Source organism: Colius striatus, chromosome 14, assembly GCF_028858725.1.
Source record: "Colius striatus isolate bColStr4 chromosome 14, bColStr4.1.hap1, whole genome shotgun sequence".
NCBI classification, from domain to species: domain Eukaryota; kingdom Metazoa; phylum Chordata; class Aves; order Coliiformes; family Coliidae; genus Colius; species Colius striatus.
In genome coordinates, this window is record NC_084772.1 from 17967384 (window position 1) to 17992603 (window position 25220).

Consider the following 25220-nt stretch of genomic DNA (forward strand, 5'->3'; position numbering starts at 1 on the left):
TGATTGTGAGAGCAAATCTTGTAACTGTTCACATCTGGTTTGGGCATTTTCATCCAAAGATGTGACAAAACTTTAATGAATAGCTCCTTCTACAGTTAAGTTTTAATAGCCTGGTTTAATTGAGGGGAAACTGATACACTGGAAGATAAGCTCTGAAAGTGACTGGCTGGTTGGATGACTCCAGTTTTGGGTGGCCAGCTTAAAATACTTGCAAACCATTTTCAGAGGAGCTATATATCCTCTTTTAAGCCTGATTGTGATGGCAATTTCAGGAGTCTGTATCCTAGATGGCTAGGTCCTGGTAGCTGAAATGAGAACAAATGTCTATTCAGAAAGAATTAATGGAAATGACTGCAAGAATCTTGGTCATCTCTCAAGTATTTGATAGATCAAAGAGGGGAATGGTGGCTCTGTGCACTAAATACAAATAACTCTTTCTGCTTTCTGTTTGTGTTTTTAATCTTTGTTTTAGAGGATTGAATGAACAAGGTAATCAATTTAACTAGCTGTTTACCCTGAGGCATTTTCTTCAGTCTTCATATACACACGTGGTATACCTCCCTTTTACCCACCTTTTCTTCTTTACAGGCTAACGGTAGTTCTTCTAACCAAAGTTAATTTAGGAATGGTGACGAGGTTTTTGTTAATTGCAGGCTTGGAAAATCTGATGTCCTGAGATGTGTAATCTGTCTGCCTCACTTGTTGCTCACTTGTTCTTCATCAGTGCCTTGCAGTTCCTACTGGGATTTTTGACACATGGAATTTGAACTCATTTCTCTTTTGTGCAGAAAACTTAGTTAACATTTTGCTAGAGGCTGACAACAACCAAAATAATCCCCAATCAACAACTTTTACAACGAGTTGGACAGGAAGCAACACCCATGCTGTGCATTTACCGACTAGCCCTCAGACCAGGCACACGGCCATTTCCAATCACACAGCAATCGATTTTTGTTAGAGGCAGCAGCTGTGCGCAAGCAGGAACCCTAATATGTGCCTTTGCCTCCTGGCGTGGGTCTCTCTTCCTTTGTTTACTTACGGGCTCTGTTGACCTTCAGATAATTTCTCTCCTCTTGACGCTGACCTCTTAAACTGACAGCAATTCATGATGCAAGCATCCCAAAAATGTAGAGCTAGACATAAAAGCGTATCACCCGTGTTTCAGGACTGATTGTTTTTTTGTTCTGGGGGAAGAGTTCATCCCATAGGAGTGTCAGTGAGATGTGAGCACTGACCTGCAGACCTGTGCTCTGCATGCCTTGCACGCCAATTTTCACAGGTGAGGTGGGGAAGACTCCTTCTTGGCCAGTCTTTTCTATTTATGTATTTAATTTATCTTCTCTGCAGTGCTCCTGCCTGTGGGTACTTTGTACTTTAAAAAACCGAAGCAAACACGCTGTGTTAGGTACAGTAGATAAAGCAACTGTGTAAATATACAGTGACCGCACTTTTGAGGCCCTTTGTTGGAAGAGCTGCGTTTATGAATGATGCCTGTGTTCCTCAGCAACCAGCCCTGGCACAGGAGGTCTGCCTTTTGGTTCTGTTTGTGGGCCCACCTCTGCCTTTCTGGCTTGGGCTTCCTGGCCATGAATAGAGAAGGAGGGGTCTTCACCCTCTGTTTTTCCACTCCTGTCTTAGGTAAAAGATTTGTCTGAGATAGCTTATTGGTGGCAGATCTTTGGAGGTGAGAATTGGATAGTGGGGAAGCATCCCATCCTTGGGATGTGCACCACTGAATCTGCTAGTTCAGATGTGCATGGTGATGGGTGGTATTGGTTCCTTACTACGGCTTTAGGATCAGATACTGATCCTTCCTAGTTTTGTGGTTTTGCTTTTCAGACTTGTCTTTTTGGTACAGAAGTAAAAGTGTAGCTGAGACAGGAGTCCTGAGCATAGGTTCTGCTGTGAGGATTTGAATGAATGCAAGATGCCCTTTTTGATGTATCCTTTTCCTTGAATAAGATTAGTGTTTATGACATCAGATAGCTTTCTTAAGTATTTCTTCATGGTGTGACCACTGGATTGGTTGGACTGGATGATCCTAAAGGTCTTTTCAAACTTAAATGATTCTATGCAAACTTCCCTGATATTGTACAGATGCTGTTCCTCCATCCCAGTCCGCCAGTCACTGGCATAAATGGCAGCAGATCAATGTGTCCTTTTCCTGCTCTGAGTCAGAAAGGGACATTGAGAGAGCGCTCATTTGGCTCTGTGGCAAGCAGAGTACCACCTTTATTGCTTTCGGACTCCTGGGCCCAAGCTGCAGTGAGCTGCAGAGCAGGCTCCAGAACACAAAGGGAAGATGCTGAGCTCCCATGGGACAGCGGAGTCTTCTTGACGCTGGAGCTCTTTGGAGTAGCTGGTTTTGCATGGAGCTTTCGGATTGCAGCCTGGTGCCTTTTCATGTCCTCCACAAGGAATGTGTAAGTGCACCGCAGTCACAGACACAATAATGTGTTGGTTACCCATGTTTGCAAGAGCTGCACATTTTTTGTTGTTTTTTCCTTGTATAAATACTAACAGATGTAACCTGTGGACTCCATGAAAGAGCAGCACGAGGAAGGGAGCATTTGCATCTAAAACCCATCTAAATATATCAATACAAATAAACATTTTAACAAGAGGCAGGCCATAAACAGTGGTGGGAGAGTGCTCTGTCCTTTAAAGAGTCTGGTTTTTATTTTCCCCCTTTTATTCTCTGACAGATGCCAAGTGTGGAAAAGGAGGATTTCAGTGGTGGTTTGTGCAACTAGTGTATATGACTGCATCTAACAGGTTGTTTTTCTACGCCCCAGTGCTTTGAGGAAAGCTTTGTTCCGTCACCATTCATTTTAATGTTCTTTAGAGTTTCACAGTGTTGAAATAGGAGGGAGAAAAGAGAGGAGTGCAGTTTTACACAGTTATATAACTCTTTCTGGAACAATAGTTAAAAAGGATGTGATTGTTACCTGTGCATAAGAGCGAAGGGCCGTTTATACACGTCAAGATATCTAGGACGTACACAGGCTGGCAGATGTGACAACCTGCAGCAGACCTAGGCCCTTCTGCAGAGGCCACTGGATCCTGCTGTGTCCCAAATGGCACGAGACACCTGGGCTGCTGTGGAAAAAAGTTGTAGGAAAAGTTCTTGCAGCTCCTTGGGAACCCGTGGGCAAGGCATCCTTTTAGCTTTCTCGTCGATTTGCTGTGTAAGAATAAATGACTGTCTTGTGCCTTAGTTTTCTTGTGAAAAAAGCAGGAGTGATACTGTAACTTACCAGAGGTGCTACCAGGAAAGTTGGTGTGGATCAGAGGTGAGACAGACCTTTTTCTGTTTGTTCTGGATTTATATACTCTCTGTCCTTCTAGTGAGGGGAAATTAGGTTTGCTCTGATTGTTTAAAGTGGTTGGCAGGATTTGCACCTCATTGCAAATCATAAAATACATTCCTTTGTGGTTATGTTGCTTCTTTTTACTTAAATGGTCTTCTCATGCCATTTAACCAATAAGTTCCTGTAACAGCTGACATATTTAAGATAGAGGAGAGAAAAAAAAGCCTTAGCATTTAGGGCTCCAATGGAGACTTCTACATAGCCTTTTCATTTTGAGTGTATCATCTTGATGCAATTGGAGATCATCCAGACTAGCATTAACTCTTTGGTTAGTAGGAAAGATTATACAATTATCTGTGTCCATTTTCCTACATGTTCACCATCTCTCTAGCCGGTAAAATGTTCTTACCTATGGTTTTGCCCGTATAACAGACAAGAAAAAGAGCTTTGGGTGAGTTTTGTTTCACAGTTTTTTCACCACCACCTGTCCCTCTGCCCCCCACCCTAGTGAATTCAGCCCGTTGAAGTGAGTAACTCCTGGGAGGATTCTGTGAGGTTTACTTACTTTCATTGTGTTGGAAATTGTCTTCAAACCTAGTTTTTACCATACCACCAGTGAAAGAGCAGCTTTAAAAAAAGAAAGGTGGTAACATCATCTCTGTTCCATTTGTTGCGTCTTGTCCTGCTGCAATTTGGGGAGCCAGGGGAAAGGAACAGATGGGGGGAACCATCTCTTCTACAGATGCGTGGGTGAAGCAACAGTTGCCTTTGTGAGCAGACACATTTCTTGGTCGCTTCCTGAGCAGAAGCTGCCAGTCCCCGTCACGCCTCCAGCGAGCAACCAGAGCCCTTTGTAAACATCCCAGCTCCCTCTGTGCAAAGGTATGCGAGTCGAGGAGAGCGAGTGGAATCAGACGTCAGACCTCCCCAGCCACGCGTTGCTTCCCTCAGTCTTGTCCCCTCTTCCAGGAAACCCAGGCTGCCTATGTTTATCTGCTCCCTCCTTACACACTGAAGAGCTTTTTAGCTCTGGGCTTCAGTTGCCACTTCAAAGGCGGTGTTGGCTGCTGCGTTGGAGATGGAGCCTGATAATTTTGGTTACGAGTGGTTGGTATGTTCCTACAGCTGGAGTTGCTGCTGGTGGAGGCGCTTTGCAGGCGGCCTCGTGAGTGATGTCGTGTGCGTGTAGCGAGGGCTGGAAAAAACCTCTCCTTGCAGTGCTCCACCCTTGTGGCGAGACCACCTCTAAGAGATCCCATGCCAGTCATTTCTGGGTTCTCCACAGAAGCTCTTTGAAAAGGTTCCAGCTGCTGCCAACCATGATGGTTTTTGTGTGGTATCTACTGGTAATTGAAGTCAGGGAAACCTGTGGGATTTGGCTCTTGGAGAAGAGGAAGGAAGAAATGTGTACGTTGCATTATCACTACATGCCACTGTAAAGCCAGTACTTTGTGTATGTCTTTCAAGAGAAACTGTTTGGCCCAGTCTAACTGGTACATGCAACCGTATTTTTACATTTACGGTGAGATAGCGCTGGGAGAAACCAGCAACTTGGGACTTGGGTTTGAGTGTTGTGTGCAATGGCTTGTGCAATAGTGCAGCTACTCAGAGGATGTCTTGAACTGTAACCTTGCTTGCTCATGCAGTGGTTAAAGCACAGGAAGTTTGTGTTGGGGTGTGTGATGTGCCTTTGCTTTTTCTTTTTCTTTTTAAAAGGTTTTGGTAAAGTAATAGGTCATAGGAAATGATGCAGCCTCCAGCTAATCCCTAGATTTGTCCTCTGCTTTCTTCTAAACTGCAGCATTTACTTGAAAAAGTTGTTATGCACTATACAAACCAAAGTGCAAATGTCTGCCTTACATTTTGGAATCAAACCCACCCTTATTTTGAACCTTTGAAAAGGGTGATCTAGAGTTTTAATTACACTTTCCAGCCATGTAAATTGCAGCAATAATTGTATACATCAGCCCTGTCTGACCTAGTTCTGCTGCCGTGCCTTTCATTTGTGGATCTCCAAGTGCCTTACAAAGAAAATTCCTTCCTATTAGAAGATGAGGAACCTGAGGCATAGAGAAGCAAAGCAAATATTCAGCCTGACAGTGGCTGAACCCCAAGGGGAAGCAAGGTCTTCCAAGTCCCAGTGGACTAAGTGGCACTTATTCTTTGTAGAAGTGCCCATCATTATTGTCTTGCATTGCCTGGCACTACATACTGTGTAGGTAACTGCATGCCTATCTTTTCCTAGAAGATTTGTCTTGAATTTCTTCTAGTAACTGAGTGAATGTTGTATTGAATTTCTTTCTAAGCCTCTCAGATTTTGCTACAGTTGCACATGAGTTAAGTGTGTATTTTCTGTTGGTATTTTTTAAAATTGTCTTTGATTTCCATTTTCTCCAGAGCAGGATACCAGGGTAGCAAAAAGAGTCGTGTTGCATTTAATTTTATGATGCCTTTTTTCAGAAAGTAGCTAGTGAAACAGTGGTTTCACTGACATACAGATATGTGACGACATTAAATATCCCACGTATGGTTAGCCAAGGCTTTGCTTGTCTAAGTGGAGAGTGGGTTTTAGCTGCAAGGTTTGCTTTGCAGTGTGTAAACTGATCTTTTTCTGAAATTGAAATCAAAAGGGGACTTTCTGATATGGATCAGTGACAGTTGCACTTCACTCTGAAATGTATCTGGTTTAGTTCTGATGAAAGATGTTTATCTGCTTCCAGAATACAATCTTTCTGTTTATCAACAGAGCTGGAGTATCAACAATACAATCTCCCACTACTACACATCCCATCCCTTGCTCACTGGGGACAGCGTGCAAGGTCAGAGGTGCTTTAACACTCCTGACCTGATTTTTCCTTTGGCCTTTGTTCTGATTTTGCTCATCCCTGACCATCCATGCCAAGTGCAGTCGTGCTAGATAGTGGTTATTGCCAATCTCTTTCCTACAAAGGCAAATATGTGGTGGCTTTGTATTTGCAGTGTTCCAAGATTTTAGCACAAAGAAATTAAGTGGGATAGACATGAGATTTCGAGGCTGCATGACGTTGCTTTCCTTCTGTTCATTGATAGCCAGCTGTCACTTTGCAAAGCCCCAGTGTTGCATTCATAACAAGAGCTTTCAGATCAAAAGCAGGAATGCAAATGCTGTCCCCTGTCCTAGGGGGTATGTTTTCCCCTTATTTCTCCACCTAATCATGTAATTGAGTGAAGCACCCACGATCAGTACTGCTGTGCTTGGTGGTTGGGATGTATACATCTTCTATGCTCTAAGTATGTAGTAGCCTGTGCTTCATCAAAAGCTGAGACCAGTACAATTTATGGACTGATTGCCACTAAATGAAATGAACTATTAATATTGTTTGAGCTCATTTGCACTAAAGCGTTTTGACTACTTGGTCAAAACAAGAGGTTCTGTTTTCTGGCCTAAGGTAGCAAGTGGCCTATAGGAATATGAGCACTAGTGGCATATAGGAGGATGAGCTAGATGCCCTATGTTCAGGATATTGCTGAATTAATTAATACCCAAACCTTGCTCTGACAGAGTGATACTCTAATGGAGAGACAATCCCAGCAGCCTCTGTAATTTTTTGAAGGAAATGTTCTCTATACTGGTAAGTTGCAGTTGAGCAGCTTAGGGTTAGCTGTGCCTGTAAGGATGTGGAACTTGCAGGCTGGGTGGTTGCATTGTGGAAGTGGCACATGGTGTGAGCTTGTCCAATACCACTTATTTTTATGAAGTTAACTTAAGCAAATAAACTAAGCCCAGCTGCTGTGTGCTGCTTTGCAATAAGGCGTCTTATGTGTGAGTGATTTTATTCTGACATTCTTCAAGTTTGGGGCTGTGCCTCTTTCATTATTTTATACAAAATAAAGACATAAAAATAAAGGGGCTATATCTCTGTGACAGCAAAGGCATCTGAATCATTTACTTTTTGTATCTGACATACTAGGTTTCCTTTGGCCGAGAATAAAAGTAACTGAAGAGAGAAGGCAGATTCTGTATCTGAGACATTTCAGAATGAGCTGAATGAGAAAGTCTGCAGGTAGCTGGTAGTACAGTCTAAGGCATGGCCTAAAGGAAGATATATGAAGCCTAGAAATACTCAAGAGCCTTAAAGGTCAAAGCAACCTGTTAAAATCAGCAGGATGGATTGCTAGAAGCCAGGGCAAAGCTGCCAGAAGTGCAGTAACATGCTGGTCAAACTTAGCAGTTGATTGGCTCCTCTCCCTTGTCATGCAATTAAAACACTTCTGATTTTTCAGGTTGGTGGTTTGAAAGGTCTGCCTCTCCCCCTGAGACATGTTTAGCTGCAGATGTTTGTGATATTACAGTAGCACTCTCAGTACATTCACTGACATTGCACTTGCTGGAGTAACCCTTCCTGACTGGCAGCACAGCTTGCTGCATGCAAGGTCAGTCTTTATCTTATTTGCATGGCTACCCAAAAGTCAGGCTGCTTTAACACCAAACCTGGGATCAGAGGCTGACTCTCTGCAGATTTTTCTCTGCTTTCTCAGGGAATAAGGAGCAGAAAGTCCAGTTGCTGACGTCTTTTCAACTTCTGCTGAAGCAATTAGGGAGTGCTAGCTGCAGCGTTCATCTCTCCCCTCGCTAGTCCTGGAAGGCCATGTGAGGGAGGAAGCTCTTTGGTTGAGAGTGATTTCATAATCTTTGGTGGGAAGGCAGACCACGTCACTGCAAAGAAACATCTTCAAAAGCTGCACATCACAACACTGATACGGAGTAGTAAACACAGAATCTCCCTCCACCCTTGGCTGCTTTGTTGGCACGAGGAGCTGATATTGCTGGAATGTGGAGACTTGGGTGTGTAAAACGTTTGGGACTTCTCCCCGGAGGGGGACTTGCCTCTGGGGCTGAGCACTGGATGCAGTTGTCTGCGTGTTGCTGAGGCTGTCTCTGCTGTGATATGTGGTAGTACCTGGTGACCAGGGGAGCTCACTGGCGCCTGAGCTTGCTGTGGGAGTCAAAGGCTGAATGCCAGCTGCTCTGAACATCCCAAAGGAAACGTGGGAGGTCTCTTGTCCCAAGCCAGATTGTCAACTATACAGACTTTGGCTGATAGCAAGTGGATAAAGAAAAAACCCACCTTGCCTTCAGGAGCAGGTGGACTGCACCATACACAGAAATGATCTGGGTTCTTTTCTTCCCCTCAATACAAGTACTCGAAAAAAAGTAGTTCCTTTTGTGTCATGTATTCTTTACCTAAGCTTTTTTCTCTTCAGTTTGGAATCTCAAAACCAAAATACATGTCTTATCAGAGCCTACAAAAATCAACATCGTGCTACCTGCTGTCATTGCTTTTGTGGAACACAGCACAAAAAGTTGAGGAATAACACAAATGAGAGTTAGTGTATTGGTGGTAAAGACAAAAAGCTACTCCTGAGAATGATTGGTTCAGTTGGAAAAAATCGGTTTCGCCTCATGTTGAAAAAGAGAAATATGTATATCAGAATCCAGGGGGAGAAAAAGATTTTACTTAACAAAAATAAAGCCACTGTTCAAGCATTAGTTTTAAATGAGAATTAAAGCATGAGACCACAGGCCATTCATGTATGTGCCATGTTGTAAAAGATGCAAAAGGGACTGCCAAGCACAGCAAACCCAAGCTGAAGAAGTGAGCATATTCAGAAAGACTGTCCAAAAATGTACAGTGAAGCCTGAAAAGTATGCAGGGATTCCAACCCCCCCCCCCCCCCCCCCCCCGATTTTTTTTAGCATGTAGAGAGTGGATATTAAACTCCTCTCATGTGTATTTAAGGTCACTATCTCAAACTCACACCCTGTGTACAGGCACATTCTGGTTAGAAGTGGAAGCATTTACTGGAATACATTCAGAGAGCCCAGATCCTGACTAGGTGTTGCTGAAATTTTCCTTGCTGATTTTTAAACAGTTGTTCATCTGCACAAATTAAGTTCTGTAGTTACTTGTCTTTTTGACATTGTAGACTTCAAACTTCAAAGGTTTGCTTGACTGCCAGATAAAATATTGGCATCCTTTTGTTTCTAATAGTCCAGAAAATGAAAGAGTGTTACAGGTTCTGAGCTGGAAGGAGTAAGTCTTGATCGCGTTGGAATACAACTGGAATGAGAAATCTCATTTGCTCTTTGAGAATAATTTATGAAGAAGTTGGGTGAAGCAGGAAAGTTGACTTGGGTTTTCTGTTTTGTAGTATTGAAATAATTAGCTCATAATTGAAAAGGGAGCCTGATTCTGCAGACACATAATTTGTTAGGTAGCATAATAGAAACACACTGTTTTAACAGAAGAGAATTAAAGCATCTAGCAAGGGACTGTTTTCAGTTCTGCTTCTTGTCACCATTTTACTCTTCAGTTTTCTGTGAAGATGTGTTGGGCACGAGGTATGAAGTGCAGCATTGTAGAGTGAGAGCACAAAGGACCTGCCATTATTCTTGCCAGATCAGTGCTTTCAGTTTTTCAGCGTTCTTGGCCTGTTCAGGAATTTAAGGCTTGTATTTGAACAGTGGCTGTAGAAAGTTGTCCTAGATTACCTTCTTCTGGTCGAAGAGATATTATTGAATGTTTTTGATGAATTCTTGCCAACATCTGAGAAGATGCCATTTCTGATCAGTCCCACTGGATTTGCTAATGTACTCTTCCATTTGCTGGAGGATCACGTTGCTAGAAAAGAAAGAGCAACATGGAATTGTTTTTTACTTCATTTTCTGTACTTTTCTCAGTCTCTGCTTTTACCATTTCTGATAGGTAGTACTAACCTCATCTCTTAAGTATTGTTTCAGATAAATGTAGTGAAGGAAGAGACTTGTAAAAACCGACAGGTTCAGTTGCTAAGGCTTTGTATTTGTGAACTGCAGGTCTTGGGGAAAGCAGCAGCATACCTCTGTTTTCAGCTGTGCCTGCCATTAGCTTTGTATCTCCAGTGTGTTATATGGCAATGATTAAAAAAGCTTGTAATATTTTATAAGGTGTTTCCAAGAATTTTATAAAGTATTGACTTCTTCAGCATTAAGTCAGCTTTGTCTTTGGTACTCCAGTGAGTGAGTCTACGTTATAGGGAGAGGGCAGGACTCCTGTTAACGCCATGAGAGATGACTTTTTCTGCTGCTGTTTGCAAATTCTGTAAATATCAGTTTAAATTCTGCTGAAACCCACTTGATCTCAAAACTTTGAGAACTTGCGTTCTGTAAGGTATTGTTGTTGAGGTCAAAACGTGAGCACAGAGAAATCTGTACCTGGGTAGCATTGAATGTTAGGAAGGCGTGCACGAGCCTGGCCAGCTGAGCAAGTTAGGTCAGAAATGCAGCTTTTGCCACATGTATGCCTGTTTCCTGGGTGATTGGGCTGAGTTTGGTTCTGGTGACATGGTAAAATGTCAGGACTGGAACAGAGTACAGAAACCAAGGCACCTGATTTTGGATCTTAGCATCTGATTCACTGGGGACTGGATTTTCCTGGGCTTGATTCAATTGCTCATGGGAACTGGGGAAGCAAACACTCATGTCATCTTATTAAATGCTCAGGTTTCACATACGATTTAACTGATATCCCTAGAACATTTTTGTGTGATTTGTAAGAAAAAAGGAAGATACAGGGGGTATGTATGTACTACTTATTTTCCATAATGCAATTTCCTGTGGCTATACTGCATTTATTCTACTTTTGTATTTCCATAACTCAGAGGGACATCTTTTAGCCTCTTGAATTCTGTCTGTAGTCTGAATTCACACCTTTGATGCTTTCCTTTGTGGAGAGTGTTAGACTTGGTTACATCTCAAGACAGAAGTGCCAGCCTCTGATTAGTCACATAGAGCATCACCTGAGTCATCTCCATCCTTAGCCTGGTTCAGTCTCAGCCTTCTTAAAGCTGTGCTGATGGTTGAGCTGCTGATTTCTGTCTCCAAATAATGTCAGTGCATATTAATGAATGTCATTAATGGATTAAAATGGTTCATGAGATGACTAAGATTTCAAGGAGTCCTGACTTGAAGTATAATGGCATAGAAACTGCTGATCATCTGTCTGACTTGGGTAACAGCTGGAGTCATCTCTGGGAATAGTCTGATAACTTGCATTCAAGATTCTTGTAGAACTGTCATTTCAAAGGCATTTTAATTAGGTGTTGTGGAGAGCAATTGTGTGATGTGGATTATTAGGGGAAAAAATAAGTTCCATAAAACTTCAGTCACTGCATTTTTTTTCCCTAGACCTTCAGCAACTGTGAACTGCATCAGGATACCCATAACAGGTTTGAATGCTGTTAAGAGCAGCAGCAAAGTCGAGGGTAGAATTCATCCTGCAGCAACTAGTGAAATGTGTGATTTTGTTGTGTGTGTAAATGCCTTAAACACAAATTTTTTTTGGCAGTAAAAGTGTCATCTTCTCTTCTCATCCAACGTTTTAAAAGTCTGACATAGCTATTTAGGCTTTTGTGTCTGCTAAGGCTGATGGACAGTTCTCATAACAGGCCTTGTCAATAGCTCTGTGTATTTGTTGTGACACTCTGGTACTTCGTTTTCAGGAAGGACAATACAGTTACCATTCTTCTTTGCCTTAGTATGATTTTTTTCCTGCTAGGAAAGTGGAATGGGTGCAGCATTAGTCAAGGACCGTAGTTTTTAATGCCTGAGAAGAAACATTGTGATTGCCTAATGTGATGTCTTCAAAACCTCATCTGGAGAGTTTTGCATTGACTTGTAATTTTCGGTTCACGAGCTTTTCATCCTGTTCATGAAAGTGTGAGGGAGTAGATGACAAGTTTAAGGGTTGAATCTCAGTTCTTTACTCATGTGATGAAGGTTATTGCAACCGCTGTTTATCTCAAAATGCGGGATCTGGACTTCATTTAGAAGTCCAGCAACAGTTTTCCTAATGATTTACTCAGACTGCTCTTAGTTACTGAAGGACAGTTATGTCTAACCTTCTTCTCACAAGTAAAGTCTAGTGTGGCCACTGAAATAACCAATTTGGTGCTTCATGATGCAGCCTTTGTTCTTGAAAGTACCAAGGCTTGTATTCATCCTGGAGACAGTACTCTCTGGGAATCTTGTGTGCATCTGCAACTGTGTATTTGGAGTTGGATATAATGCCTTTAGAGTGACACCAATATATTTAGTCTAAGGCTAGATTGCTGCAAGGACTGCATGGGTGGGCCGTGTCTTAAGAAGTGCTGTTAGAATTCAGAGACATGTACAATACATCTGCTCCCATTGAGCCATTGCTGCTGCCTCATTGCCTCTCGTAGGGGTCATAGCAGCAGGCTGGAACATTGTGTTTCTAGCTGCCTGTAATAACCTCACAAATGAATGATATGATGGAAAGTAACTGAAAGTAACGATGAAAGTATTAATAAAAATAAAGAATAGAGGGGCTGATGACAAGGTCTGTCTTTCTTGTAACTGGACATGTAGAGACAACGTGCTTAGATGAAATAAAACGGGAGACAAGAATTTCAGAGGCGTGGCTTGTCTGGCACTGGTGTTGGTGGCTGAGCTTGTAACGCTCTGATACGCACAAGATGCGCTTACAGGCAGTTGCACCTTTGAAAATATGACGCTCTTTCTTCATGCCTAATCCTTGCCTCACAGGAAGGGCTCTAATTGTACAGAGAAGCCTTTGATCTGTACTTTGAGAGATGTATGGGCAGAAAATTATTAGGATTGACTGCAGAGGTGTTAGGATGTGGGTCAAACTGAAACTTTATATCAGTACTTCGGATCTCAGGCTTTTTTTTAATTTTGTGAAGAAAGGGATTTGTGGTTAAGGTTCTGAACTGAAATCTGAAGCAGAGAAAGCATATTCCTTGGTTTTTTCTCTGAACTTTTGAGTTGTGTTTAATGATCCAAAATCTTGCAAAATGTTGGAGTATTTTGGAGCAATGTGCTATAACATTTGTGGTGTTGAGTTTGGTTTTGGTTTCTATTTTATTTGTTTCCAGTAAGAGCTGGGATTTGTTGCAGGGAAGCAAGAACAGAGTCTGGCCTGGAATTCAAAGATCTATCTTTTAAAATTATGTATTTTTCAGAAACAGAAAGCAAAAAGGTCTTTCTCAGAGGCATGCAGGCTAGAGGAAAAGGTAGAGAGTACTTTATTATGCAAGCTTCATTTTTCCTTTCCAATAATAACGCTTTCCTAAAGTGCCTTGATAGCTTCTAGTTGAAACTTGCTGATCACTTCAGCCTTTTTTGGAGATTAACGTAGATGCTCTGCCTTATTTTAAGATGCTTATATTTAACCTGTTTCTTTCTCTGGGGAAGTGATTGATAAACACTGTCTATATCAAGCATTCTCCTTTAAATGTTATCTGGGAAGATGTAAGTAGGAAAATGAAGCAGTTATATTCTTGATGTTCAACCCTTCCTACTAATTCTGCTCTGGTTGTTTTTCTCTGGAGTTGCAAACATTATAGTGCCATCAGATTCTGTTAACGCTGTAGTAACACGTAGCCAAAGCATTTAGAAGGAAACAAGCTCATAACAGCAGCAAGTTCATATTAACAGTAAGTTCATATCTACCTTTTGTTCAGCTGTGTTTAGTGAGAGTTGAATTTGTCAAATAGCACGTTAAGAAACTGACAGACGAGAAGGAAATCTGTGCGCAGTTCAGTGCAAGTGAGTGGCTGTATGCCTGTTGTGTGTAAGGCAGAGCTGTCCTTAGTTGGAGGGAGCCTGACCTGTGGAGTAGAGGGAGCAGGACTTCTCAGTCAGCGTTAGGATTGTGGGCTGTGCAGCAGCGGTGTCGTCCAGTGGCTTGGTGGTATTTGTGGATTTAATTACGTAGAGGAGGAGGGTGGGAACAGTTATCCTTTTTTCCATTCCTGCCTTGGGTAAAGCTGATGCAAGCAGAAGTGGGCAAACCCCATGGTATATATTCAGGTACAGAATTCAAACCTATGGAAGCTAAAACCAAAATAGCACAGAGGGAAGGCAACTCACGTTCTCATCAATGTCCACATCATAACAGTGGCAGCTGCAAGTCTGTAGTGGTTTGGCTTCAGAGTTACCTTTAAATGTTAGTGTACTTTGGTAGTATTTGCTTTCTGATATCTTTCTTCTGGAAAATCTGTGGCTGGCTTAACTTCAGGCAAAAGGTTCACTGAAGACCATTCAGATTTTCTTGTTAGAAATTTCTTGGACTAATAGTAATAACTGCTTGGTTGTTGAGGTCAAGGCTCTGAAGTGGTATGCTTCTCTTGCCCTTTCCTCCCTGAGTGCAAAACTCTGTCTACAAATCTGTGCTTGCAATATTTAAGGTTTTATAGGAACAAGCTATTTCCTGTAGAGATATTAAATAAATTAATAAAATAATCCTGACAAAGAGCAAGGATATTGCTGCAGAATTACACTCAGGAAAGCTGACTTGACAATATAAGCGAGCTTGAAAACCAAAATGTAATTGCCAAGGGTGGGAGTGAAACCTGCTGCCATTGTGCTGACACAACCTGAAGGTCTGGCTTGTCAAAAAGACTGGTATTATTTTAAAGCAGGTTTTGATATGAAACTAGAAGGGAGAGGGGGAGTCAACCTGGTCTAGTATGCAAAGCTGCTTTTTTGGGAGGATGTTTTTTTCAACTGTATAAATCTCAAGTGATATTGTATAAGGCATCTCTATGCTGATAGATACTGTGCTATGTAATTTTTCCCTTTACACATTTAAGCATTGTGGTCATCTTTCTGCTCTGAGAAGGTAAAGCCAAGTAAATAGTCAGAGGAAATTCAGAAAGCTGATTTTTCTTTTTTCCCCCCAGCTTGGGGTGAACTTTTGTTGCTTCTCACCTTCAGATGTAGATCACTGACTGCTGGCTGTGTAAGTAGCTGCTTTTTTCCAAAATTGCATCACCTAGAGCCACATCTGCGTGACTGGGTGTGTTGTGTTGTGTTGTGTGAGCCCCTGCCTGGTAGCAGGGAAGTCATGTACCTCTGTTTCTTTGCCCATTTGTGAGCTCTGTATTAGGGGATATGGAGGAAGTAAGTGAGTGTCTCTTGTTCAGGGCTGAATCATCCAGTTGGAACAGAAAATACTATTGTAGGACTAAGGTGGTTTAGTTTGCAAAAGAACAGTGTAAGAGAGAAGAGCAGTGCATGATGCATTAGTGTCTGATCAACAAGGCTTCTCTGGAAAGCAGCACTTTGGAGCTGCATGTATTGCCATCCCTGGGAGTACTATTGCAATTCCTTGGAATTCTTCAGCCTTTCAGGAACCGCCCAGATAAAAGGATTTGCCAGTTTCACAGTGGCTGATTGTAGGGTTGCTCTTTGTTCTGCTTTTCAAAGTGCATCTTTTGAGATGATGATAAGGACACCTTTCATAAGCAGGTACCCTGGCTTCACTTCAGGCACTTATTTAGCTGTCTTGAAAAATAACTTGCTAGGATAATAAATGCTGTATTGAAACAAAAAAAATGCTAGTTGTGTATGACAGTTTCATGCCATTTCATTCTCCATGAGCACAATGCCTCTATGATTTTAGCTAAATGTTTTAATTAATTTATTTTTTGTTTTGAACCAAAGAGAAAGTGTCACTTTAAATACTTCATAGTGTCCTTTTGCATAGTGAGGGAGCTTATGAAGGTAATTTAGGTTCTAACTGGTGCTCTGTGTCCCCTCCATTATGCATTTACCAGTCAACTGACACTTTTCTCAAATATTTACCCTGGTATTTCACTGCAATTGCCCTCTCCTCCATGCCCTCACCATCTCCCTTCCATGAAGGTATCGCACATATTTCAGTTACCCTCTATTTAAATAGCAACACTCCCTTCCAGTACAAACAGTCAGTCATTAAACAATGAGGAAGACCAACAGTGGAGGAGGTTATGGGTGGGGACAGGGGTGTGCAAGCACAATTTTGCAGAAGACTTCCTGCTGAAGAGAAGGACGCTTTCCGTTAGTGTCAGGGTGTCATTCTGTAGTGCTGAGGCAGACACAAAATCGAGAGGAAATCACTGCTGCAAACACAAGAGCTGCATCTCACTTAATTATGTACAACTGTCCACATTTTTGTCAAAGGTAAGATGTGTGAAACAAAACACTGGCACTTGAGCCACGTTTTTCCACCTCCTCCTGATGCAGAAGGTGATTCCAAGTGGCTATGACTCATCCTCAGGAGGTCACTGGGTTTTTTTGCCTAGTAACAATGAGAGTTTAGTGAGTATCATTGACAGGCTATAACTTTTTTTGAAAGCTCTGCTATACATCCTTTCTCTAATGTACTGCAGAGTATGAATATTTTGGTGGGAACTCAAGACCTCCTCATCTTTTCTCAAAAGAAGATCAGAATAGAGCATTCCCTGTTGGGATGTCAGAAGCATAGTTGAGTTACTGCACTCCCTGTCCTGTACTTGTCCATCTTATTGAGACTGGCTGCAGTGTCCTGGGAACTACAGGGTTAAAAGTTCGTTAAAAAGAAAAGGGAAAAAATATAGATGGAAACCATTTGGCTTTTACAGTGTCTCAGGATTTCATGGCTCTACAGCTAAAAGTCATAGATATGATAAGTAATGATGGAGAGTGCTTGTTTAAAAAAGAACTGAATGTATAACATTTATGCTATGTTTAGTTTTGAAATCATTTAATTTATAGGTCTTGTAAATAGATTACAGTGAGAAGTGAGCTGGGTTGTGCATCAAGAAGGTGGTAAGAATTGTCAGGATTGAGAGTCCATGAGTCAAACTCTGTATTTCTAATGCAAGATGAGATCCTGGATAGCTCATCTTCTTACCAATTTTGTGCTTGGATCAGCTTTCAGGTTGGACTTCATACTTATAGCTCACAGGGGTGAATGCATTGCTGCCCTTGCAGCTGCCTTCAGCCTTTTTGGCTTGTAAAACCTTAAAATTTTCCATGGGAGGTGCAAGTCCTTGCACAGTGAATGTGAACCTACTGATAATGAATGTGGTTTTCTTCTTCACCTTTTGTTGACCTATTAGAGATAATGAACAACAGGCCTTTGGAGATGTGTAAACCAGAAGTAAAAAACACTGTTAAGTGCAAGGACAATATACGATAGAAGCATGCTATTGCAATTACCTAAACTTGTTCTGAAAAACACAGCTGAACAGAGATCTGTCTTTTGTAGTACATGTCAGTTTGGCCACGTTTCCACTTATTTAACAGACTAATTATTTTCCATGTGCCAATTCTGTGTTTGAAATGAGCTGATGATCTTTCATTTCCAGCTCTCAGGGCTGTCCCTAGTTAAAGTAGTCATTAAAGGATGGCAGTTTAGTATAGCATACGTTGTGTCTGACTTGTTCTGAAACCCTTAAACCCAACCCTTTCTTCTCTGTCTGGTTTATCAGCATTTGATACATTTCATGGCTGATTTTTTGAAAGAGAATTGAAAATGGAGAGCAGTCTTGACTCAAAAATGGTTTGTAGATACAGTTTTGTTTTCCGTCACATCATTGTTGCTATGGTGACTTAGCAAAGATCTGTTTAGCAGTCACTAGATGTTTCATGTACTGGGCAAAAGTTAGGGATTTTCCAATATTCCTCTTAACAGTTGTTTTACAGAAGTATGAACGTGTGTCGACTTCTGCAGTAAGTCCCTGCTCTTCTTGTTACTTATTGTTGCTTCTGTGAGAAGATGTGTACCAGCAGTAAAGTGGCTCATGGTGTCATTTCCTGAAGTAATTTCAAGGAAGATGGATAAATAACTCACCTATCTTGTCAAGATTATCAAGTATTTCCTCCCTAGGGGGAGTGTTATGGAGTGCAGTGACAATGCAAAGGGATAGAGCACGTGAATCTTGCTTAAGGAATACCTTCTTAAAAATTGGTTGTGGAGTTTTGGAGGAGGAGGAAGGAGGATGTGTTTGAAGATGATTCGCATGGTCAGTCAGGAAGTCTGAGCTCTTTTCCCACATCTCTCAGTTTTCTCATGTCACCTGAAGCATGATCAGCAGCATGATGCAGCTACAACCTTAACTTAGATTTTCTTCTAGGTTAAGTGAGGGGTAGTAACTCTTCTCTTCAAGTTCTCTGTGTTCATTGAGAGGGGACAAAGGCTGCAGCACGCTCTTGGAGAATTGCTGCTCCAAGCAGAGGTGCTCTGCCTGGCAAGCGAGTTGGGCCAGTGCCTGTGAATGTGTCTCTGTGCCTGGCAGGTTGTGTCAAACACACCTCTGTCCCCTTCCCAGTCACTGGCCTGGGAGCAGCCTTGCTGCCCAGGGACAGCAATCTGGAGGATTTGGCCACCATCTTGGTGGCAGGCTGTGGTCAGCCTCCGGCTCTGCAGTGAGGCAGGTGCACCTTGTGCTGTGTTCTCATCCCTATTGACAGAGAGAGACAAGGTTTCTTATGTAGGCTTGACCTCAGACAGAGCTTTTTGGATACCAGCACCACAACTGGTAAAGCGTTTGTGCTACTTGAGTGCTTTTTGTCATGAGTTTGATAATAAAAGAGAAAGATCTCCTGATGCAAAACTAAATTCTGTCTGCATTTCAGCTAACATCACACATTTTTCCTGCTTCAGTGCTTCAAACTTACTTCAGATCTGAGGTAATTTGAAGTTCTTCTCTCTGCTGCTGTCTGCTTCATCAATTTTGCAGGTTTTGTAGCTCATATATAGCTCATGTTGAGACCAATTTTGTCTTGTCAGCTCTTTGATGAAGAGTTTTAGCCTGTCCATTTTCTAGAGCTCCACAAAACTGATACTTCAGCCTCACTACCAATTGGAAGGGGTTTTTTTCCCCTGCAGTCTGGAGTAGTCTGTTGTCTTACTGGCAGCTCTTACATTTGTATCAGCTTTGTAAGGTTAATTAATGCAACAGCCTCCAGTCTTATTTGTCTTAAATATTTAGAGGAAAGGAAGAGATTTGTGCACATTTTTTTCTGCAAAGCTAAATTTGGTTGAATTTCTGTTCCATTTGAGTTAGACTCCCAGCTGGTATAAATCAGAAAAGTTTGACTGAAGTGTTTTGGATGAACAGCTCAGCTGAGGATCTGGCCTTTCTCAATTACGTTGTGTCACTTACTGAAGTTGAGCTACTTTGCACTGAGCATATGACAGTTGCTGCTGTATTTTGGTGTAGATAAATGAGAGATATTTCTACTGTCTTTTTATCTCTGTGTAGCCGTAAAGACAGGCGTGTGTGTACATTTATACACACAAATACATACATGGATGTTTATACACACAGTCACCCACCCAGAAATAAATGTGGTAGGAAACCCCCTCCCTCTTTTTCGTGTAATTAATTATGCACTGGTATACTTAGGCTTCAGCTCACATAATGGATAAAGACTCACTGAAGATTTGGGCCACTAAATCATAGAACTATAGAATTGTTTGATTGGAAAAGGCCTTTAAGATCAAGTCCAACCCCTACCCTGACACTGCCAAGCCCACCACTAAATTGTGTCCCTCAGTACCTCATCTATGAATCATTTAAGTGTCTCCAGGGATGGCGAATCCACCACTGTGTCCAAAATAATTTCTGTGTATCAAAAAGTTCCAAAACCAACCAAACTAAACTAAAACCCACCAAACATTGTCACCAAACACTTATGAACAAAGCTCCAAGCAGAAATAATTTGGATTTGCTGAATAGACAGATCCTTTCCCCTTAGGTCCCTGGATTAAGCACCCGTTTCACCTAGTGCAGTCCTACTTCCAATGCACGGAGCAAGTGAGGTCTTCTTATGGTCCAACATGAAACCTCCTCCTTAATGGGAGGAATGGGAAGGAAGTGGTGGTGATGGGCACACTGAGGGCCCGGGAAGTGTCCTGGATTAGATGAGAGTGTTGTTCCAAAGAAGCTCCGAAACTTCCTCGTGCAGCCTTGGGGCAGAGTTGGGTGTCTCCCTGCTGTTAGTCTTTCTGTCTGTTTTCTTATCACATTAATCTCTGTGAGATTAACATTGACTTTAAACTCTTTCAAGTCATTATGACAAGGGAGCATGCAGTAAATTCTTCCATATCAAGAGAGAGACAAATTGTACTGTGCTGCATATTATGGTGTAGTACTACTAGTTGCTTAACTTGATAAATGTCTTCTGATAGGTTATGCAGTTAACAAAGATGTTAATTGCTCTTATCTTAAATAGCTACATTTGCAGGGGCGTTCTCTGGAGCCGTGGATGTCTCCTAGCAGAGATTTATTTCAAATCATCCATTGTTTTCAGCAGTTTCAGAGTCCATTACCTTTCAATATGCTGACTGAATAGTCTCCACCCCCATCTAAGTTTTGAGAGCAATCAGTTCTTCCTACGTGTTATTCAGCAGGACTGAATCTTATTTGGGTAGGAAAAACTTAGGTGTAATACAGTATGCTCATCATCCTGGGCTGCAGCAGCATGGCTCATTCTTAAGAGCAGCCAAGAGAGAAAGAAGCACCTGGCAGTAGAAGAGCAAGGGTTTGGAACATCCCTGTTCCTCCCCATCTGGAGTATTTAATTGGGAAAATAGTTCTTCATTGTTGTTGTATTGGTGGGAGTTGTCAGTCTAAATAAATATTAATGCAAATAACCGTCTCTATTTGTAGACTGCATCTTTTCTAGATGCTTATGCAGCTGAAGATTTAGCACATTATTATATGAGTAAGTGCATACAAGCCTCACATTAACAATGGACGTCATGTTTATTCTTCCCTTTTAGAATTTCCCATGGAAACAAGTGGGCAGATTTTTACATTATTGAGTAGTCTGCTGCTGACTTTTCCCAGAAATGCTAAGAGAAAACTAGCCTTATGTGTGAGCCTACATGCTCTTCCAGTTTTGGGAGCACTGGATTCTTCAAAGGTTTGATTTATAGTAGGTTTTGGTGTGTGGCTATTCTGGTACAAAGTTGTTCCAAAGCTGTATGATTAATAAATCTTTATGGAACTGAAAAAAAGACAAAGTTCTCACTGAGGTTAAAACATACCTGATTTCCCAATGGAGAAATTGCATGTTGCATTAGGAGGCTAAAGGCTAATGTGAAGAGAAAAATGTTTCCTTGACTTAGGGTTTTCGCTTGTTGTAATAAATTTAATTTTCATTTATGAGTCTCTTACAGTTTTTACAGAACATGTTCAACAGCAAACAGACAGAAGTTAGCATTGTAACTGTAAATCTATAAGCTGACAGACGTAGATTCTCTGGCCAAAGGTTCTGAAGTCAGGATTAGTTTTGTAGAGTGAATGAGAGAAGTACATTATCTTGCATTGTTTGATAGGTTCTGCTCAAGAAATAGAAATATCCCTTCAAAACTAACAGTTAAAAACCACAAATTATTGTTTTCTCAAAGAAAAACATTTTCAGCTGAACTTGATGTATTAGTGCTCAAAGATGATGTGCTTTTAGACTCTGTCATACCAGTAATTACACTGGAGTATTCAGGTCTCCACTGCTCACTCACTTCCCCATGATATGTTGCCCTCTAAGTTATGTTAACATGCTAGTTTCTGACTTGCCTTAGAAATGGGACCAAGGGAGCTAAAAAGTAATCTGGCAAAAGATGGATGAGGTCCCTGATCTGCCTGATGTCACAGCCAGACAAACATTTATATGGGCAAAGGCAAAGTGGGTGGATGGAGGTGGGAATGCTGCTTGAGACCAGTATTGATGCCAGATGTTTCATGGTGAGCCACTGAGGATCTGTCTCATTTTATGTCTTTCCAAGTATCTAAACAGTCCTGGTCTTGCGTGTTGTTCTAATTTGAATGTCTCATGGAGTGACCTGGGGGTGAAGGTGCAGCTTCTGGAGGTGTGTGCAGGCAAGATCTGCTGGAATATGAGAACGTGCAACACTTGCACTGCCTATTTATCGACCACAATGATTCACTGTGATTGACGTTCACATACCTGAATGTCAAAATAGCCTGTATTTTAAGAGGAACCAGTGACTCAGGCTGTGGTTTTACCTCAGGCCATTTCCTGATAAACAGCTGAACTGTGCTTGGTCTGGGGAACACCACTGTATCCTCACATCTACGTGTGTGCAGGGATTAGGGAAAGGACAGGACACCTTTGTATGGGACCGACCGTCACCTCTGTAGTGCCATGGTCTCTGTGAGGAGCATCATAGCCTTGTGAGGGCCTGGAGGCCTTGAGTCTGAGGACAGCTCTGTTTCACTGCTGCTTTAGAGCATTTCTGCACAGCCCTGACATGAGAGCACGGTTGTTGGCATTTGGCAGCATCTAGAAGCATGATTTCAGGGAGCTCTACACAGTGATAAATCACTTTGCTTTAGACTCTTTCAATTGCAAAACAGAGGAGAAGTTGCTCATAGCTGGTGCTTTCACAAGTGAAAATATTTCACTTCCTAGAACATGGTGTTTTTAATGAAAACAGAAGCAATGCATATGACATTGCATATAGGGATTAAAGTAGATCTGGGCTATTCATTTTTTTTGAGTAAAATGGCAAGCAACTGTTATCAAAGCTTTGTGTGGAATATGGTTAGATAGAAGGTATGGAAGTGGGATCATGAGTGCTATATGAACTACTTCACTGGCAGAATACTTCCACTTGAAGAGTGTAGTTCCACGTTAGGGTGTAGGTAGTCTTCTCATCCTTTGCAAACTGCAGAACTCTGTGTTCCTCCATTCTCATCACAAAAAGGACTGTTCTGCCTTGGAACATGGGTTGTCCCCCAGCAACCCCTGGAGGGCAATGGCAGGAGTAATGGTTGCTGGTAGCTCTGGGAGGAGAGAGAATGAGTGTAGTGGACCCTGTGTTAGAGAGGATGAGTGTTTTGGACCCCGACCCAGAGGAAGCAGAGCTGGTCTGCAGTCCTTGAATACATGTTGGAGGAGCCTGTGCAGGGCTGCCCAGCATGTGAGGTACTCCACCATGAAGCAAGGAGTCCTCCTCCTCCTCCTCAGATGTGAGATAAGCAGCAGGAGCCTTTGGGAAAGGGCTGACTGAAACCCCGCGTTCCCTGACACCCTGTGCTGCTCAGGGAGGGAGGAGATGAGGGCACCGGTATCAGGTGCCTGAGCCCGGGAAGAGGGGGGAGGTAGGGGCAAGGGAATCTTAAATGAGCTGGAACTTTCATCATTTGCTTTATTCTGTATTGGTTTTGGTTGGGTATTTGTTTGTTATATTTTTGGTTGGTGGCAGATTAAATTGAGTTTCATTTTTGTTCCCTGAGTCTTGTCTGTTTTGCCTGGGACCATGAGCAGTGAGTGAGTACTCCTTGTCCTTAGGGGCTTCCAAAGGCCCTCTGCTCTTTGAGGAGGAGGAGTGAAAGAGTGTTCCTAGGTGGGCATAAACCATAACACTACAGAGCTGTGATTGAACTGGATCAGTTGTCTTTAATGGGGTTTAAATGGATGATTTAAGGTATAGAAGAGGCTTCTCTTGGGAACAGATTCTGTGAGAATTCTTCAGATCCCCTTTGAAGTTAACGGAGGATATTAAGGGCAGTCAGCACCTTCTTAAGAGAGAAATTTAAATGGCTTTGATTCATTTCATTTTATATTTGCATTGGCTGGTTCTGGATTTCTTCCTTCTCCAGTCTTTCAGAGCATGTTTTTGATAACTGTGCCTCCTGAGCACACTAGATTTTATGCTCTCTTTTCATATTTTTCCCTGAGTGTTGTAATGCTGATTACCAAAGGATCCTGGGCCTTTGGCTTCCTGTGAGAACGAGATAATTACTCTCCAGTAGGCACCGTATGACGTACAGTATCAGCATTAAGCCACTGGGATTCCAGTCAGTACTGTAGAACAATATTGTGGGTAAATGAATAAGCAGAAGTTTATCATACTTCCTGCATAACAAAGTTTTCGTTAAAGAGACAGTAAAAATTGTTTTCAGCAAGGGCTAGTGTAAAAGGAGCACTGCCCCAACAAACGTTACTGAAATAGTTATTGCAGTTCAGTTCCCTGGCTGACTGGGTTTTCATTGCTGAAAAGACAACGGACTGCCTCGAGCAGCAAAGTTGGATGACAGGGCCATCATTGCATTTTGGCAGATGACGTTTATGGCCTTATGGACATGTATGAAGCGTATAACTTCAAAGTACACTTTCCAGATGCACCACCTACTTAACTTATGGAAGAAAATCACACCAATTAGAAGTAGACATGTTCCAAATGCAGTTTGTTATTTCATACTCACCCCCAGGAATCCTGTATTGTGATTTTAGGAGCTGGCCCTGTCTGACCCCGAAATAGATGTGGTTTCTCCCTTGCCTTCTTTAATTTAATACTGTCAGTTAAAAATAACTTATGCTTTGGACACAGTGGGAGTAAGTTGGAGAAGTTTAAGTTATATGCAAACCAGTAATAGTGAGAAAATAATTCATAAACATAATGAGCTCTGTACTCTTGCAAGACACAGCCAACCCAAGGGTTTACCCACGTGGTGGGATTAATCATTTTTGTATGAAAAATAGTTTCTCTGTCATAGCAATACTGATCGGTCTTCTTATGCTCTAGCAAAGTGAAACAAATTGCATCTTTGGGGATCTTTGTTAAATACTCAAATTACTTAAACAACATAAAGACTTGCCTAAAGTACAGTGTATGTACACATGCTTGGTAGATACACAGCTATATCTCTGTGTATTTACTTATGTTTAGGACATAATTTTATGTGTGCTTGTATATATATGTTTATATTTCAGCTTATCTCAGAGATAATTCGACTTCTGTAATGCCTAAGAATTATGGGGATACTAATAAGGAGTTTCATGTTTAAGTTTGTCTTCTTGCTGCTATCAATTTATGGTGTACATATAGTTGCAAAATGCAATTAGTTACTTGAGTTATAATTGTGATTTTTACTTTAAACTGTGTGTCAGCAGTCTTTGCAGGAAACTAGTACTTAGGTATGGGCTGAGATGAGTAAGTTGATTGGTCTGCTTTTTCTTGACTCCAAAAGCTGAGGGCTGAATCTTTGGAGCTCTAAGAACCACTGTGAAATGTAGCAGTCTACATTTTGAGGATGTGCTTGACTAACTTTGCAGCCAGGGAAAAG

At 41.7% G+C, this 25220-nt stretch overlaps 1 protein-coding gene across 2 annotated transcripts in view; it reads left to right on the forward strand.

Moving 5' to 3' along the window:
- Positions 1-25220, forward strand: part of CMIP (c-Maf inducing protein) — a 129841-nt gene that overhangs the window by 45748 nt on the left and 58873 nt on the right. The window lies entirely within an intron of this gene.